At 46.9% G+C, this 17,491-nt stretch overlaps 1 protein-coding gene across 4 annotated transcripts in view; it reads right to left on the bottom strand.

Annotated features, from left to right (window-relative positions):
• The window catches only part of Pknox2 (PBX/knotted 1 homeobox 2), a 273,098-nt gene that overhangs the window by 200,178 nt on the left and 55,429 nt on the right, over positions 1-17,491 (bottom strand). For all 4 annotated transcript variants that reach the window (XM_037207622.1, XM_028858447.2, XM_037207621.1 and 1 more), the window contains one exon: positions 3,088-3,157. The gene's annotated coding sequence lies outside the window, so the exon portion shown is untranslated. The remainder of the gene's footprint in view (positions 1-3,087; positions 3,158-17,491) is intronic.

The raw sequence follows: 17,491 nt of genomic DNA, 5'->3' as shown, positions 1-17,491 counted from the left end.
AAGTACCTGGTTTGGTGACATCATCTTTCTGCTGTTATTTGTTCTTCTATTTGAAGTCTCACTCAAGGGGGCCCTTTGCTCTGTATTGGACTCTCTCAGCTGTGAGCTGGCTGCCTCAATGGGGCTTTCCCAGTCAGTTTCTGCTGGACGTTTGTATGCCCCTGATTGATGATATTACGAGTTGTTTGTGCTCTCTGTTGGGATACTCCAAGTACCTCTACCTCCTGATTTGAGGATATCTTTTGCTAGCTGACTGCTGCTTCTGTTGCTACTCACTATTTATCTTTTATCTTTTGTTTGCTATTTGCTTAATAAACTCACTCCTTCAAAACCGAAAGTACAGCTATCATAGATCATTCTCCAGACTGTACAGAATACACCATCCCCTCCCCGCCCTGTGAAGAGTCAATTTCAATTGTTTTGGGAACTAGGTAAGGCCCATTGTACTAGGCCAATAGCTATTATAGTAGGTTGTGGTTTCCAAAGATGAATGCAACAGCATACGTACGATAGCTTCCATATCTGCAGGTTATAGCGTAGATTCAATGAATTACAGATAGGAAATATTTGATAAATAAAGTATCTGTAATGAACAAGTACAGGCATTTTTGCTTCCTATTATCCCCTAAACAACAAAGTATTAGCAACTATTTACACAGCATTTACATTGTGTTCAGTCGTATAAGTAATCTAGAGATGATTTCAAGTATGTGGGAAGATGTGCATAGGCTATTTGTGAATGCTATGCCTGCCAGTGTCTGCATCTACATCTTCTGATTTGAGGCTCTGCAAGGGGTCCGGAACCATCCCTGTAAATATGGAGGGCTGGACACACACACACACACACACACACACACACACACACACACACACACACACCCTTCACCCTTGCTCTTCCTTTAACGGGATATGGATAGTGTTGAGAGGCAGTGAGGATTGTGAACCTTTGTGCCTGTCCTTATGGACAGAATGAAGTGGTGCTACGTGACTTTGAGGAGCGAGTCATGACAGGCAATGAAGCTCCCACCACTTTCGCTCTCCCTCACGCAGCTTTGCCCTGGAGATTGGCAGCCATGTTGTAAGGAAGCCCAGATCACGTGGAGAGACCATGGAGGTCTGACTGACTGGTCTCAGTCAAGAGCCGGTATAAAAGCCCAGAATTGGGGGGGAACAAGCCTGTGGTGGTTATACTGCCCAGCTTCTGAGTTGTCTTAACTGAAATCCCATGCCCAGTAGACAGAGACAAGCTGTGCTCCCCATGTCCTATATACATTCCTGATTCACAGAATGTTTGGGCAGAATAAACATTCGGCTACTTGTGTTTGCGTGTCAGTTTGTTACACAGCCTGAAAACCAAGACACCACTATAATAAAACTCTCCCTGCTGTTTCCAGCACATCCAGCATCATTTCCACTATTGCCATGCAAATCTGGCTATCACTGGATTCTTCTGAATTCCTTTGGAAACTCCAGACATTCTGTCTCTCTCTGTCCTTGGCCCTCTGTGCCTGCTGTCTCTCCTCTTCTGCCTCCCTCTCCAAAGGGCAGGATCCTCACACCTGAAGCGGCTTGGGCAACTACTACCTGGAATACCTCTGACTCCTGCCCGTCAAAGAGCCCTGGACCTGCTCTTGGGTTCTTCAATGTAGGTCCCTTTGAGGGACCTTTCCCTGGGTTTCCATGGCCCAGTGCTCAGGATGCCCACCTCCCCTCCACACACCAATTTCTGTCCTACTCTCAGCCCTCGTTAAGGTTCACGCTCAGCTTGCTCCTTATCCTTGACTTATGAGGTCCCAGTAACCTCCGGTATGATGAGACATCAATTCTCACCGAGGTCATTATCTTCTACTCCAGTTCTCCACACACACACATCCACACCGCCATCCCCAGTTCTAGGTAGGCTTTCCCGGAACAGGATGGAGAAAGGCACCCTTCTCCGCCCCTTCAGCCTGGGAATTCGACCACTCCAGAGCCAGGGCTTCCGAGGAGGTGCCCTGGGAGCAGAGGCCCGTCAATCACTCATTCAGGCAAACCAGCACTGAATTGCAGGCCATTAGGCAGAGGACCGGCGCCCTGCTCACTCACCGGGCAGCCATCGGCAGGATGTTAGCCCATCGCAAGTCGGCCATTCTTATGATTTATTCAAACACTCATTACAGTCAATCTATTTTTACACAGAGGTGAAGATGTGCACTGATAACGGTTAATCATTTATAATCCCATGGACTGGTTGAAAGCCAATGTACTATCAAAGTCGCTGTGGTAGTGCCTCAGCCTCAGGTAGCCCCTGAAGCAAAGTAGAGAAGTCTTTATGCCGGCCCAGGGTAACCCAGTCACCTGCTAACACTTATCAACCGACAACCAGGAAGAAGGTGAGTCTCAGACCTGCCCCCACCAGGAGCTCGTGCCCTGCTGGGGGGAGCGTAAGCCAGATGAGTGGGCAGTGTGGCAGTGCTACAGAATCCCAGGAGGGAGCGGCTGCATTTGAGTGACCAAGAAATGGTGTGCAGAGGAGGCTTTGGCCAGGTACTACAAGTGAGCAAGCAGACTGGTGCCCAGTGTGGCGGGCCAACACTGAGCCCATCAGCCTCAAAGGGGGTGGAGCCATTAGAGTCCTGGAGGAAGGAAGTGGTCGGCAATATTTCTCTTTCTCTCCTTTGTATGTCCCCAGAAATAACCAACTAGAAACGAAAGCATGAGCTATGAACACGGCCTGGATGGGAGAGCAATGTCATCCATTCTTCCCTGTACTCCTGCTCAGGCCACGGACAGAAGTGACTGAGGATCAGGTTGGCCTCGTAAACTCAGTAGCTTCCTTCCCTGGGACTCGCAACACATGTAACATATCAAATCTACCTTTATGTCCAATCAATACAGTCTAATTAAGTAGCATGTCATATTACAGAGCCTCTTTGTCACATTCAGACATAATCTAATTAGAGCCCCACTGTATTTTACATTCTGACTGGTTCATTGTTCAGTGTGTTTCTTCTGCAATGTGCAGCAGTTAAAGATCAGGCTTGGGGCTGGTCCTGAACCCATAACTTTATAGGGTCAGTGTGGAAAACGCCAATCAAAGTTACTTACAGTTCAGGGCCTCTTTTCTAGTGAGCAGCATGGAGGACAGGGAGCCTTAAAGTCTTGTTCCAGGCGTCACCTGCCAATAGAAGGAGACATCTTTAGAGACTGGGTAAGATTCTGCTGGGGTGGGCAGGGGGTAGGTAAGAAGCAGGGCAGGCATGGGGTAGACCCAGGGGTGAGCCTGCCTAACAGCAAAGATGGGGTTAACAGCCCTGTGACGAGGGGGGGGGGAGTGCTTTGGGTGGCTGAATGCCCCAAGCTGTCCAAAGCGATAACCACTGACTGAAACATCTCACCTGGTGGAAGACCCCGTGCAGGGGAACAGAGCAGCAAGCCCTTATGAAAGGCTGAAGTGTGGACAGGAAAGTCGGCACAATGCAAGCAACCAAAACGGACCCCGTTGTTCATGGTGGGAAGATAAAAGTCTTCCAACAGGAGGAACTTTTTCTCATTTTTAAAATTTTTGAGATTATAATATAATTACATCATTTCCCTTTCCCAACAGGAGGAACTCAAGGTGAAAAGTCCAGTTGGGTAGGAAGGAAAATGTGCATGGAGAAGAATAATGGGAATAATTTAGAAAAAAAACCAAAAACAAAAACAAACAAACAAACAAAAAAAAAACAACTTTTTTTTTTCGAGACAGGGTTTCTCTGTGTAGTTTTGGTGCCTGTCCCAGATCTTGCTCTGTAGACCAGGCTGGCCTCGAACTCACAGAGATCTGCCTGGCTCTACCTCTGGAGTGCTGGGATTAAAGGTGTGCGCCACCACCACCCGGCCAGGATAAGATATTTTTTTAAACATAGAGGCATATGTTTATTGGGTGTCTGCTCCATGATCTATATGCACTGAGCACACAGGAACAGGATCCTTGGGTCCTGTTTTAAAAACGTTGCTGCCACCTCACTTGGGAAGTAAGATTGCCCTTGTGAAAGAATGCCAGAAAAGACCCCGCTGTACAAAGAGTTGTGCCAAGTTCTGGTGGAGAACATCGTTCTCTCTCCACAATGAAATGGAGTTAGCAGGGGTTGAGGCACTCAAGGGAAGTTTCCCAGGAGGTGGGATGCGAGGCTGAAGACTTGAATAGGCATGACTCGGCTGGTGGGAGGGAGACGGTGTCAAGCATGGAACGTTTGGACTTGAACATCTCCCAAAAGCCTGTGATTCAAAAGCTTGGTTGCCAGAGTGGCACTATTAGATGGTCCAACCCTGGAGGGGTAGAGCCTAGGGGGAGGTATTTAGAACGCTGAATGGCCGTGAAGTGGATTGTGTGACCCCCAGTCTCCCCCTCTTTGCCTTCTGCTCTTCAGTCAGAAGGTGAGCAATTTCACTCGACTGCATACCTACCAGAGCATGCCCTGTCACAGGCCCAAAGTGATTTGGTCAATCAACTATGGACTAGACCCTCCAAAATTATGAGCCAAAATTAACCTTTCCTCTTCATAAACTGACTATCTATGATATTTTGTAATAGTGATGGAAAGCTGACTAACGTGAGGACATGCCAAAAAAGGGAGGCGATCTAAGGAAAGACAAGAAGGGGGAAGTGTGGAGGGCCCTGGGACAGGGTCAAGGTTGCTCTGCCTGGGGGATTCTAAAGGACGAAATGATGCCAAGCAAGCACAATGGCATAAACCAACCAGGACTCTGAGGATCACGCAAGAAAGATCAGGTCTGGCATCAGAGCTGCTAGAGTCTCTGGAGGTTGTTTGGGTAAGAAAATGGTAGGACATGGGGCCCCTCTTCCACCCACTTGGGCATTTCCCCTTTAACTAAGACAAGTGAAGCATCTTGGAAAAAAGTGGCACTTCAGTTAGACTCAGGCATGAAGTATAGTGAGATGTACACACGGAAATAAACTGTCCTCTCTAGGCAAAGGCTCTTTTGTGGCTGTCTACAAATGGCTGCATGTTCATGGTCATAGTTCATGCAGACCCCTCATGAAGGAGACCATGCCACTAGACTGTAAGTCAGTGAGCAGAGGAAACACATTTTATGTGTCTTTATACCCCTAGAGTTTAGGAGAGTGCCTCGTATGGGTCAGATTCCCAGTAAGTATCTGCTGAAATGTTGAATGACAGGCACTGTTCACTCCAACCAGAATCTCTAAGAGCAGCCAAGACCCAGCTTAGCTGGCAGCGGGCTCTAATATGTATTCTTCTCATTTACTTCCACATTCTTTCTGAGCACTCCATGAGCTGGGGACACAGTCGCTAGAGTCTATTAAAGGAGGCAGTGTGTTCTCCCCCTGCCCTTCGGTACTGTCCATCTGAGACACCAGTAACTTAGAAGACAGAGCTGACTTTTCACCTGCACATGTTGCAAAGCCAAGAAGGGAAGCTTCTATGCGACAGGATCAGAATCCAGGTTGCTATAAAGCACTGAACAAGCTAAAAAGGATGGCCTAAACCAGAACATTCATTTTTCCATCACTAGCTTTTTTTTTCTTGCACACCAACATCATGAAAACCACAAATGAAATAATTTTGAAAGCCAGGGGAAAAAATGTCCACAATCTCATTACTTGAAACCATCAAATTATACTCTATGTCCACATGCAAATCCATCTTCCTAATAAAACTGCAGAAAAATGATTTGACAAGTATATGCACATAAAACCTGGCTCTTATACTACAAAAAAATCAATTGCAGAACCAGAATGGGTTGAATTAGTTTGAAAAACAACAACAGAAGAACCTTGGGTCATCTGAGTGAACTCAAGCAAGCACAGGATATGCCGTTGGTGCTGCCAGTGCTGTTAAATGTGATCTTAATAGCCATACAGTGTCTGGCTGGGGCCTGGGTGATGTCCTTCTGGACTTAGCAGCTCGTATTAGTTCTGTGTGCTGTAATGCTGTCATGTTTTAAGATTTTTGACATTGATGAGTAAAAGAAAGAAGAGAAAAGATGTCTGGTGGTTAAAGTCCAGACGTTACAACGGTGGACATGTTCCAATTCAAACTTGATCATGGGCAAGTTCCTGCACCTCTCTGTGCTTTAGTTTTTCATGTTGAAAACAGGACTCATTACATCTCGACTTCTCAGAGTGGCTGTGAGGATGGTGAGGTGCCGAGAAAGCTAAGGTGTGTTAGGATGGTGCCCCATACAAGATGAGCATCCACTAAGCACCAGCTATTGCTGCATTCTTGTCATCCGGAAGAGGCTGGGAGGTAGAAGACAGAGGAGAAGAAACAGGACCGAGTCTACCTTTTGTCCCTCTTAATAGTACCCACTGGTAATAGAGTTAGGAATACTATTGCCTGAAGTAACCAGATCCCTCTTCCTTGTGGTAGACTGCCAAATAAGTCCAGAAACCATGAAATAGCGACTGCATTATTCTAGAAGGTAGGCTCAAATCTAATCAAAGATTCTAGAGGAAGCTAGTTTTCACATAACAACGGATTCTCTAATAATGAGAAACATTCAGAAATGAGTAAGGCTTCACTCCAAATAGTGACTCATAGTGCTGAAGGAGCTTCCTGCACTAGATGAAAAGCTGTGCCAAGGAATGGTGTCCCAGATTTGGCCTTCAGCCATTAGCAAAATCAAAAAAGAAAACGCACACACATTTGAATGTGTGTGTGTGTGTGTGTGTGTGTGTGTGTGTGTGTGTGTGTTTAAAACAGCATTTCTAATTTCTGTGAGCATGTATGCATGTGGTGTAGCACACGTGTGTGCATGCATGCAGGTATGCACAAATGCATAAGCCAGAGGAGGACTTCGGTATCTGCTCTCTCCCTCTGAACCTTATTCCTTCAAAGCAGAATTTCTCATGGAACCTGGAGCTCACAGCTTTTGACTAAGCCGGTGGTCAGCAAGCCCCAGAATCCCCCCCTCTCCACCCCCACCCGCAGCACTGGGGCTACAAGCTGGTGCAAGATCATGACCAGCTAGTTATTTGAGTGCCAGGATCTGAACTCAGGTCTCCATGGCTGTAGAGCCAGTGTTCTTAACCACTGAGCTATCATAAAAGCCCTGATAATTTATATTATGGTCAAAAATATTAATGGTGCCATCTTTCACCATCACCTCATAACACAATTCAACCTTCAAAAGCAGAGCAAAGAACTTGCAATTAAGGCCATTCCTTGAGTTGAACGACTAAAGTATCATCAAAGTCATTTCCTCTCACAACAGGGCAGCAGCTCACATGAACTCGCTGCAACTGTGACAGCATGCGCGAGGTCTGCACGAGCTCCAGCCAGGAGAAATCCAAGCGTGGAGCAGGGATGAAATCCACCCCTAGCTGAGGAACGATTGGCATTTGCTAGCTTCCGGCAGAAGAAGAGTCAACTCTGTTTAGTGATGTGACCCTTGGACGCCTGACCACACTCCAGGGCAGGCCTCACTCCCAGGAGAAGTAGGGTGATACAAACTGGACTCCATGGGGAGGAGAGGAGAAGTGTGTAGGGAGGCGAAGGTAGAGAGAGTAGATATGAGAGGAGCTGAGGAGTGAATGTGATCAAAACACAGTGCATTAAGTTCTCAAAGAATCAATATAAATATTCCAAGTCACAACTCTCTCTTTTCCCTCATCTCCATCTGTTTCCATCTTTATGTTATCTCTGTTTCTTTGTCTCCAAATGCCTGTCTCTCTCTTCTTCTGTCTCTCAGCTCTTTCTCTCTAGCTTTCTATTCCTCTTTTTTCCTTTTTTCTACTCTACTTGTTTTTCTCCTCCCCCTCATTGAAACAGGTTTTTAAAAATCATTTAATATCTCCTGATGATGGTTTCTCCTCCCTCTACTCCTCCCAGTCCCTCCCCACCTCCCCTCCCCTCTGGGTCCACCCCCTTCCTGTCTCCTTAGAAAACAAACAGGCTTCTAAGGGATAATAATAAAATAAAATATAATTAAATAAAACAAAGGCAAACACATTGGATAGGGACAAGACAAACAAACAAAAGAAAAGAGTGCAAGAAAACGCATGAGGAAGAGATACAGACGCGAAGGCCCATTTGTTCACACACCCAGGAATCCCACCAAAACACTAAACCGGAAGCTATAATATAGATGCAAAGGAGTAAAAAGAGAAGAAAATTTTTTAAAAAGTAAATATGTAAGTAAAATAAAAAAGAAGATAACATTTTTTAATGGAAGAAAAGAAAAAGCCCCAATACAACTTTATGAGACAAGGAACCTTCACAAATGCCATTGAGTTTGTTTTCTGTGGGCCGTTTACTGCTGGGCCTGGGGCCTGCCCTTAAGAGTAGTTTGTTTCCCCAGTGAGACTCCCTTGGAGGAAACTAGATGTTCATTTGTAAGTGGATACCAATTGGAGATTGCTTCTGTGTTAGAGATGTAAGGGGGATTTATTCTGTCCCTCATGTCTGTCTGCCCAAGTCTCCATCTTGTATCTCTACCTGTCTCTGTCTCTCTATGTGTCTCTGTTTCTGTTTCTGTCTCTCTCCATCTCTGTCCTCTGTCTCTGGCCCCACACATACACCCACACACATGCAACTTCTCCATGCTGTCCTTATCTTTCGCTCCTCACCATGCACCAAGGAAGAACCATCATACCTGCACCCATGTGCATGGTATGTTAGAGCCTTCCAAAGCTAACACTGTGTGAGCTCAGCAGGCAAATACCATGTCAAAGGCATGCAGCCATGTAGTGGATATGACAAGAATTAGAACTTCAGCATCTCTTATTCACTCTGAATATGATATGGAGTCATAAATGACATTGACCACTCACATTTATAGACATGAAGGAATCTGTGAAATGATAAATGAAAGGGAGTTGGTGAATGTTCATGTTTGTTTGGAAAAGAGATGAGACAAAGGAAAGAAGGGAGCTTCCCCTGGAAGTACTTCCAGAACTTGACGTTGCATCCTTAGACAGCTGGGCAGCCATCTGTGGGCATACCCAGGTAAGTTAGAAGGATGAAGGAGATGATGTTGTCCTAAACAAGTCAGGGTGCATACACACTGCCAAGAGTAGTCCAAGCCAGGTGCGTGCATTCATGCTGACTGTGCAATTACCTTACTGTTAGATCTTGGAAAAGAACCATTAACCACTTTATGCCTCAATTTCCCCATTAGAAAATGATAGAGTTAGATTCTTAAAACAAAATTCTTCCAACATCTGCGTATGAGATGGTCCTGATTAATTTCCAGGGAATGTGCTAAATCTCTTCCTCAAGGGTCTCAGAGTGTAATGTGGCTAAGAGTAAAGATGTTGGGGTCAGACATGTGGGGTTCAAGCTGGGGCCCATTAATTTTTTTGACCTTAGCCTCTCTCAATCTCAATCTTCACATCTCTATAGGGAAGAGGACACTGGAAACAACAACAAATGAGATAATTCGTGTACCATATTGATAGAAGGACTTGGACAATATTAATAACTTAACAGGATTACTGATGTTATTCAGTGTCTAAAAGAGACCAGAAGAGTGGGAAAAAGACAGGCTAATGGAGAAGACGGGGGATCTGTATTTGTTAACTGCCCAGAACTTTCCTGTTCTTGCTCAAGCCAGACCTTTGAGATCAGATCTATAAGAAGTCCTTCTTGGGCGCCAACAGTTCCCTGGAGGCTCCTCTTCTCTGAAAAGCTCCTATAGGCATATGGGCAAATCTTCCAAAAGAGAAACGGAACGGAGTGAAAACCTTAGTTGGACAAGGCATTTGTGGAGATACCTATTAAGTGACTTCAGTGACTTTAGATGGCACATCCTGTGTCCTACTGCTGTAATACCAGAGTCCCCACACTGTTCCACCTAGCATGGCTGATATTCTGTCATTGCTTGTATTGTCATTTGCCCCATGAAATTGCCAGTCGGGCACTGTAGCTCCTGGTCAGAGGATTCCACATGACATGACAGCTGAGTGAACAAACATATCATTACTTGGAACTAAATATACAGGATTTGAAAGTCTTACTTACTGGCACTGAGGACACCAGACACCTTTCCTCTAAGCCTGGTAGACATACATTCTACTTCCACACTCTATCTTTGGCTCTTTGGGTCACAGGAAAGCTGAGCACCAAGTTGCAAAGGACCTGCATGTGGTCCCTGGATCACATTCCTGACACGCTCTAATCTTGAGCCTGTGTTTGTACGTGTAGGTGTGAATCTGAAACCCTACATGGAATCTTAGCACTGGTAGCCTCACCCGAATCACTAAGCTATGAGGAAGAAGGAGTCAGAGATGCTCTGACTCCTGGGTGGAAGCCTGTGATTTGCTCTCTGAGCTCAGAGGGAAGACCCACCTAGACTGAACCATGTGAGCTCACGGACCAGCCTGGCCTTTGCAGAGTCCAACCAGTGGAAAGTCTGCTCACAGGGCAAGTTACCTTGACCCTGGGGACATCCTCTGCAATGCAAAGACAACAAAACCCAGGCCTGCTATCTCCATCAGTTAGCTCAGCTCCTCCGCTCACTGTATCCTGCATTCCTTCTCCAGACTCTCAGTTGGCCTCCTCATTCCAGACTCACCCTGATCTTGCCCACCCACCCCCTCTCCTGGAGATCTTTTTGAAACACAAATGAGATCACATCTTCCCTTCTTTAAAACCATTCCAAGACTGAGTATCCATTGTTTTTCTAAATTCTGAAAACTTTTGGGAAATTTCAAGTTTAAAAATGCTCATTTCTAACTTTTCACCAAAAGGGGGGGGGGCGATTTAGCCATGCCAATCCTGCACATCCACTGAATGGCATTAGAGGTCAGTCATCAAAATTTTACTGGGCACAAGTCCTCCTGTTGGTTGCCTAAAAAAGAAAGCAGGTGCCACCGGAAGTCTCTGTTGTCACAGGGCCAGGTATCTGGAGACAAATTCCTACTGCCTGTGGTGGAGTTTCAGGTCCAAGGTGACAGAGTGGGGCAGGTCGGGCAGCAGCACAATGTGTTCTCATCATCTGTGCTGGACCCAACTAGAGGCTGAAGGAGGACGGCTTGGAGTGCCAACGCTGCTCCCCGTGGCCCGGGTGGGCGCTCCACCCTCTCCTTCCTCCAGGCTCTGGCTACCAGGCATGAGCCGGGAAGGGCTTCCTGAAGCTTTCCAGGAACGCCAATGGCCCGAGGCTAGTGCTCCAGAGACTTGCCCCCACCCCACCCCATTCCCGAGGCTCCACCCCTAGCTCTGCCTCTTCTACCCACCCCCCTCTGTGGCAGCGGCACCCCTCCCTCCATTTCCATCCCACTCTTCCTATCAAAGCCCTAACAGCACATATTTTGTTAATTGTACAAACCTAATGGGGGAATGCATTGGCAAAAAAGGGTAATGGCCATCAGACCAGCAATAAAACAAAATTAATGGCCCATAGGAAGAAATCATGTCCACTTAATCCCAGCTCTGAAACTCTAATAGAATAATGGAATACCAACGGAGGGTTTTTTCTCTCTATGCAGATTGCTTACACCATGTTAATCACTTGCAAAGCAGGCCACATACCACTCTGGCTCACATGACCCTCCAGGGAAAGTAGCAGACCAGAAACATTCAGTGCAAGGCTCATTACTGACATGCACCACCGCAGTAACACCTTCTCTCCCTTCCCCAGGTGAGTCAGGACAGCTAGTGTGGGGCCTCATTGAGGGCCATCAGGTGTGGTGGGCCGGAAAGCAAGACACAGAATGCCTAATAATAGCAAACATTTATTGAGTGCTTACTATGTGCCAGACACTGATTAGCTGAACACTTCCTGTCTGCTGGATTACTGCAGATCTTATTCTGTACAGCCAGACAGTGCTATGAGGTAGACACTGGCCACCACATATGGCTCTTTACAGTCAAATGCTAATTAATTAAAATATGATAAAATGCAGAACTCAGCCTCTGGACTCAATCATCTTCATGTCAAGAGTGGAATGGCCGCATGTGGTTCCTGGGGGTGGTACTTGAGTTATCAGTTCACTTCTACTATGAATGGCAAAACCCATGCATACAAGGTGGCTTAACCAAGGTCAAATAAAGAATGAGTGACCAACTTTAGGAGTAGAATCCAGTGACAACCTTCAGTGGCCATGAGAAGGGCTGGAGCCACACCCAGGTTCATGCATGGTCCTTTTAGCTATAATAGCCCAAAAGTGGAAGCATCAACAGCATAATGGAGAAACAGCATGTGGCTGCTATAGTTTGGATCCGAAAAGTCTCCCCAAAGACCCACGTGTTAAAGACTTGGTTACCAACTCTTAATCCCAAAGATGGGAGAAGAAAAACCGCCAACCCAAATCATCATGACCAAATGAATTATGGCAAGCAATTGATTAAAGCAAGATTTTTATTCACGGACACAGGCTGCCTCTTCCTAAGGAAGGGTTCTAGTGGTCAGCACTGGCTATGAAGAAGACAAGGCTTTTTATAGCTCAGGGGTAGGGGGTTTCCGTATGACGGATTTGGCAGGCAAAATAGGTGAGGTTACAGGTCACAGGGGCAGAAGAACATAAGCATGATGGGTTAGTCCCTCTTGAAGCAAAGATTTTGCTGCAAGGTTGGCCTAACAAGATTGCTGTGGGATGGTCTGTATGTCAAACTGCTCTGATTGGTCAATAAATAAAACACTGATTGGCCAGTGGCTAGGCAGGAAGTATAAGTGGTACTAACAGAGAGGAGAAAAGAAAGAACAGGAAGGAGTCACTGCCAGCTGCCGCCAGGACAAGCAGTGAAGATGTCGGTAAGCCACGAGCCACGTGGCAAGGTATAGATTTATGGAAATGGATTAATTTAAGCTATAAGAACAGTTAGCAAGAATCCTGCCACAGCCATACAGTTTGTAAGCAATATAAGTCTCTCTGTTTACTTGGTTGGGTCTGAGTGGCTGTGGGACTGGTGGGTGACAAAGATTTGTCCTGACTGTGGGCCAGGCAGGAAAACTCTAGCTACACAAGATAGTCAACAGGTAGTCATAACAAGGTAGTCATGGGTGGTCACATAACCTTTTGAAACAAAGTAGCATTGCAAGATTATTATAAACAACTGTTTGAAACAAAGACATGATTGCCATTCCTGGAACAGGCAGTACAGAACCATTTGAGGTTAAGGTTACACGTGGGGCATAGCCAAGTCCTTGAGAAACAGAGGTTTAATCATAAACAGGAATGAACCTAGTTTGTCTTTAGTGTAAGGTGGCTTTTAAGCTTAAAATGGAGGCAGGCTGGTTCTTCACAGTCAATGACACTACTGAGAAGTGATGGAACCTAAAAGGAGGCAGGACCTACTGAAGGAAGTTAGGTCATTGGGGGCGGGTCCTTGAAAGAGATGTCTTTGTCAGGAAGCAGGCCTCCATCATCACACATTCCCGCCATGATGCACTGCACCAACATGGCACAAAGCGACGAGGCCATACGACATGGACTGAAATCTCTAAACCCAAGAGTCAAAGTAAACATTACCTATTGCTAACACAATTTTCTTTAGTGTTTTGTCACAGCTGACCAGCATGGGTAGATACACATAATAGTGCAAAAGATGGACGCTACAACATGGATGAACCGTGAGAACATTATGCTAAGTGAAATAAGCCAGCACAAAAGGGCAAATACTGTTTGATTCCACTCATAGGTGATACCTGGAGCAGTCAAATCCACAGAGACCAAAAGCACAATGATGGTTGCCAAGGCTGGGAGTAGGGTGGGCTGGGTGGGGAGCTGTTTAATAGGGGAGTTTCGATTTTGCGAGGTGAAAAGAGGTTTGTGAGTGGGTGGTGGAGATGGCTGCATGACTGTATGGATGAATGTAGTGCCGTTGAATGTTCAGTGCACTTAAAAATACCTTGTAAAAGTGTTTTGTACATATACACACCCCACCACCACCACCATGAACATCTCCTAGTGCCTATGGGCGGGCGGGAAGAAAACATTCAGAATCTTTAAAAGTAGGAAATGGAGGCACTCAGCCGTCCTAAGACAAGATAAGACAAGGGGGCGGGGGGGGGGGGGGGGCAGGAGTGTTGGCAGAGAGAGCAGGGAATCCAGAGTCCTTGCAGCCACAGAGGCAGGACCGCAAGAAAAGATGAGCGCTGTTTTCTCCCAAATGCAAAACTGCCCATACTGTGGGTCCACGGGGAAGGTTTGGAAGGAAGCACTCAAGCCCAGGTGACTCTGGAGGGTTGGTACTGGGGTTGGAAATGATTTATGGAAATATTTGGTATTTTAAAACAGAGGAGGAGGAGCACCTAATCGGGGAGTGGGGAAGACCAACTCTCTAGTCTGAAATGAGAGAGTCTAGGAATGTATCCACAGCAATAAATGATGTGCACGAGGTCTTTCAGGGGAAGGGAATGGGAGGCGGAGAGAAGATGAGCAGGTTAGAACTCTTAACCTCTTAATGTCAAGTAGGAGGGTTAGGCAATATAAAAGAATGGCCTTTGTCACCTCAGACCTAGGACCCTGTACATGTCCCTCTAACTCTCTGGGCCTCAGTTTCTTCATCTTCTGGACCCAGAGACTGGACTGGAGTGAGAGCAACCTCTAAGTTTTAGATGCCTGCCAGTCTCTTAGTTTTTAATCCCGAATGGTGTGGATGTTATTCTGGGAAAGTGTTGTGAATTACAGCAAGATTTTGAGGCTGTCCACATTCCCTGAAGTTATAAGTCAGAAGCAAAGATGTCCACCAGGTGCATATTCAGCCCCAAAAGTCCTAATATCCCAAGAAATTTTGGACAAAATATCAATCAATCTTTTGGTCTTAACTCAAATGTTTCTGCTTGCCTTGCCTGTGAGAGACATGGTAAAAATGCAGTGATGCTGTCCTGATCTACTCTAAAAGGTTAAAATGCCGCCTCTCGTGCGAGTAAATATTCTTGTTGGGCCCCGTTGGGCTAGAAGCAGGAGAAACTGTGAAGCAGGCATGGAGGGGGGTGGGGGGAAGAGACTGCTCCTGCTCTGGGGAACAAAGCCATGTGACATGGGAGAGGGGTCAGCGGCAGGATGACCCTGGACATTCCTCGTTTGCTTAGAACTGAAGAGGCCCCCAAGTCCCCTCTGGAGAGGGGTCTGGTTCCAAAAGAAAAGTAAATACAGCCTACCCAGGAGGTGCAGCCCCAGGCAGAACAAATGCCGGGCTTTGTGCTAACAAGTCCCCACTGGCATCTGGCTTTACTTTGCATAGAATTCTCAGCTGTGTGACAAGAGAAAGTGACAATCTGAGGATTCATCAAGGGAGGCAGTGCAGGCAAAGTACAGCATTTTTGCCACCAAGAGGCAATAAGGACTAAACCAGGGTCATGGGGGGGGGGACAGCGGGGGGGGGGGCATCTGCAACACTGGGCAGTGCCTGCCAGCCTAGGAGCCGGTTACAGCAGAAGAGCTGGCCCAGAGTGGGAGCCAAGAGAGAACAGAGCATGGCTGGAGGTGGTAGCAGAAGTCTGCAATGTCAGCACTTTGGAGGCAGGAGGATGGCCACAAGTTCTAGACCAGCCTTAACTAGTTCATGAGACCCTGCCTCAAAACACCAACCAACCAACAAAACAAAATAAAACCCTCCTTTTTATTTTAAATTTAAAACATGGGTTGGGGGGGCGGATTTATTTAGGGAATCCCAGATGGGAAGCAAGGCCAGGAATTCTTTTACGTATGAAATGTTTTTAGTGTGTCAGCTCTTTCGCTAGGTTGAGTTCAATGATGAACAACAAATCCAGTCCTCTGACCTGCAGGAACCTACGTTCTAGCAGGCACATTCTTAGCCCTCGCGCTGCGTGCAGCCCAGGATAGCAATGAATGCCGTCCCCCACAAAAATCATAAACAAAGCATTATGAGTTCTCTGATGTGAACTTTGTAAGTGGTGATGTCCAGTCATGATGTCAAAGGTTGAACAAGCCTAGGGTGAAGTTTGAAGTGACAACAGCAGGTTCTCCCCACCAAGTATTCCCAGAACTTTCTATTACCAGGTCCCTTTGGAGCTGATATATCCATATCGTAGGGGACAGTGGGGCCAGCCACCTTTATTAGAGCAGAACTGGAAAGAAGAAAGTGCTGGTATTAGGTCCGGACCAAACCAACCATCCTGTGCATCTCAGAGAAGGAGTCTCAGAGCCCCTCCAAACAGCCTTAAGACACTTCCCATTCATTATTTCCCAACTCGCCTCCTGGGGCCGGCCCTGAATATTGTTTCATAAATTACTGAGCAGGGCTCCAGGGTTAGGCAGATGTGCACAGTGCTGGCTGATGATGAGGGACTTTGGCTGTGCTAAACGGTTCTGGGATGCTGACTCCCAGCAGAGGAGTGGCTGGGTGGAGAGAGCAACCACGTGGCTGGTGTCCCCACCTGCATCCCCAGATCACAGTGGGATGCTGAAAGAGCATTTGTTTCCAATTGTTCTTAGCCACTAATTTGGCTCCAGGGTATAACACCAATCTGAGAACAAACGGAGTAGGAAAACCATGCCTTTCCTAAGGAGACCCAATTTTGCCATAAACAGGGGAGGAGTCGGGGAGGGTTTCTGGGTTCACGGCACAGGCCACTGGGCACTGTGGCAGAGTCACTGGGCACTGAAGCAGGGCCTCTTGCGCGGAGGCAAGATGGCATCTCTGCCCTCCAGCTCCCAGCCGCCCCGGCTGCAGTACCATCTGCTGAACCTCACCTGCTCATTGCTCCTCTGAGGTGCCTCCAGCAGAGGACAGATTATTCTGATGGCAGGGAGATAGAATATGGTCCCTTGCTAGCAGTAACTACCCAGAACAATCTCTCCTGTGCAGCTGACTGTCTCCACCTGGCATCTGCCTGCAAAGGAGCTTGCAGGTGGCAGAGGGTACAGGAGCAGGTTGGGGACTCTGCCCACACAGAGAAGGGTCTAAAGGCCCTCTGGGGGCAGGATTTGCTCAAAATGCCCTCTGTTGGGCTACAGAAAGGTCGGCCGCAGGCAACCTCTGGAGGAGACACAAGCGAAGCTCTGTTTTGTGGCAAACTGAAGAGCTAGCACCCTCCAGGGGCAAAGGGGAAGAGGTGGTGAGCCAGGCAGCCTGGCCGGGAAGCAGCTGCCTTCTCATGTGCAAAACCGCCCGTCAACAGAGGCCCTGCTCACCGCTAATTGCCTTCTTATGTCTTAAAGCATCTAAATCAGAGGGCTTTCAGTGACCCTCTCGAAAGCAAAACAGCAGACAGGATGCCTTTTCCAGCGCACACCGCTTTCACTCCCAGCCTCCCAGAAGACGGGTCATGGCTTCTATGACAAAAACACCAGCCTTGCTAGCTGATGATTTAGCTGTTCAATAATTTCATAAATCCGACCTTGAATAAAAGTACAGGAAAGGGAACAATTTTTTAAAAATCTCTGAGCAGTCAAAGCACGTTTCACAAAATCACGTTTATGAACCTTATTCAGCAGGGATGCTCTAGAGCTTCCCTTATGGCTCTCCTTGCTCTATTGTTACACACAATAAGGTATCTGGGTAGGCCTCGTCCATCTAGATATCATAAAAAGAGGAGTAGGGAGGAGGTTTTCCCCAAAGGCAGACTTTGGGGTCTG

The sequence above is a fragment of the Peromyscus leucopus genome, chromosome 7 (assembly GCF_004664715.2).
Source record: "Peromyscus leucopus breed LL Stock chromosome 7, UCI_PerLeu_2.1, whole genome shotgun sequence".
Taxonomy (NCBI): Eukaryota; Metazoa; Chordata; class Mammalia; order Rodentia; family Cricetidae; genus Peromyscus; species Peromyscus leucopus.
This window is presented reverse-complemented; position numbering and strand designations above follow the sequence as displayed.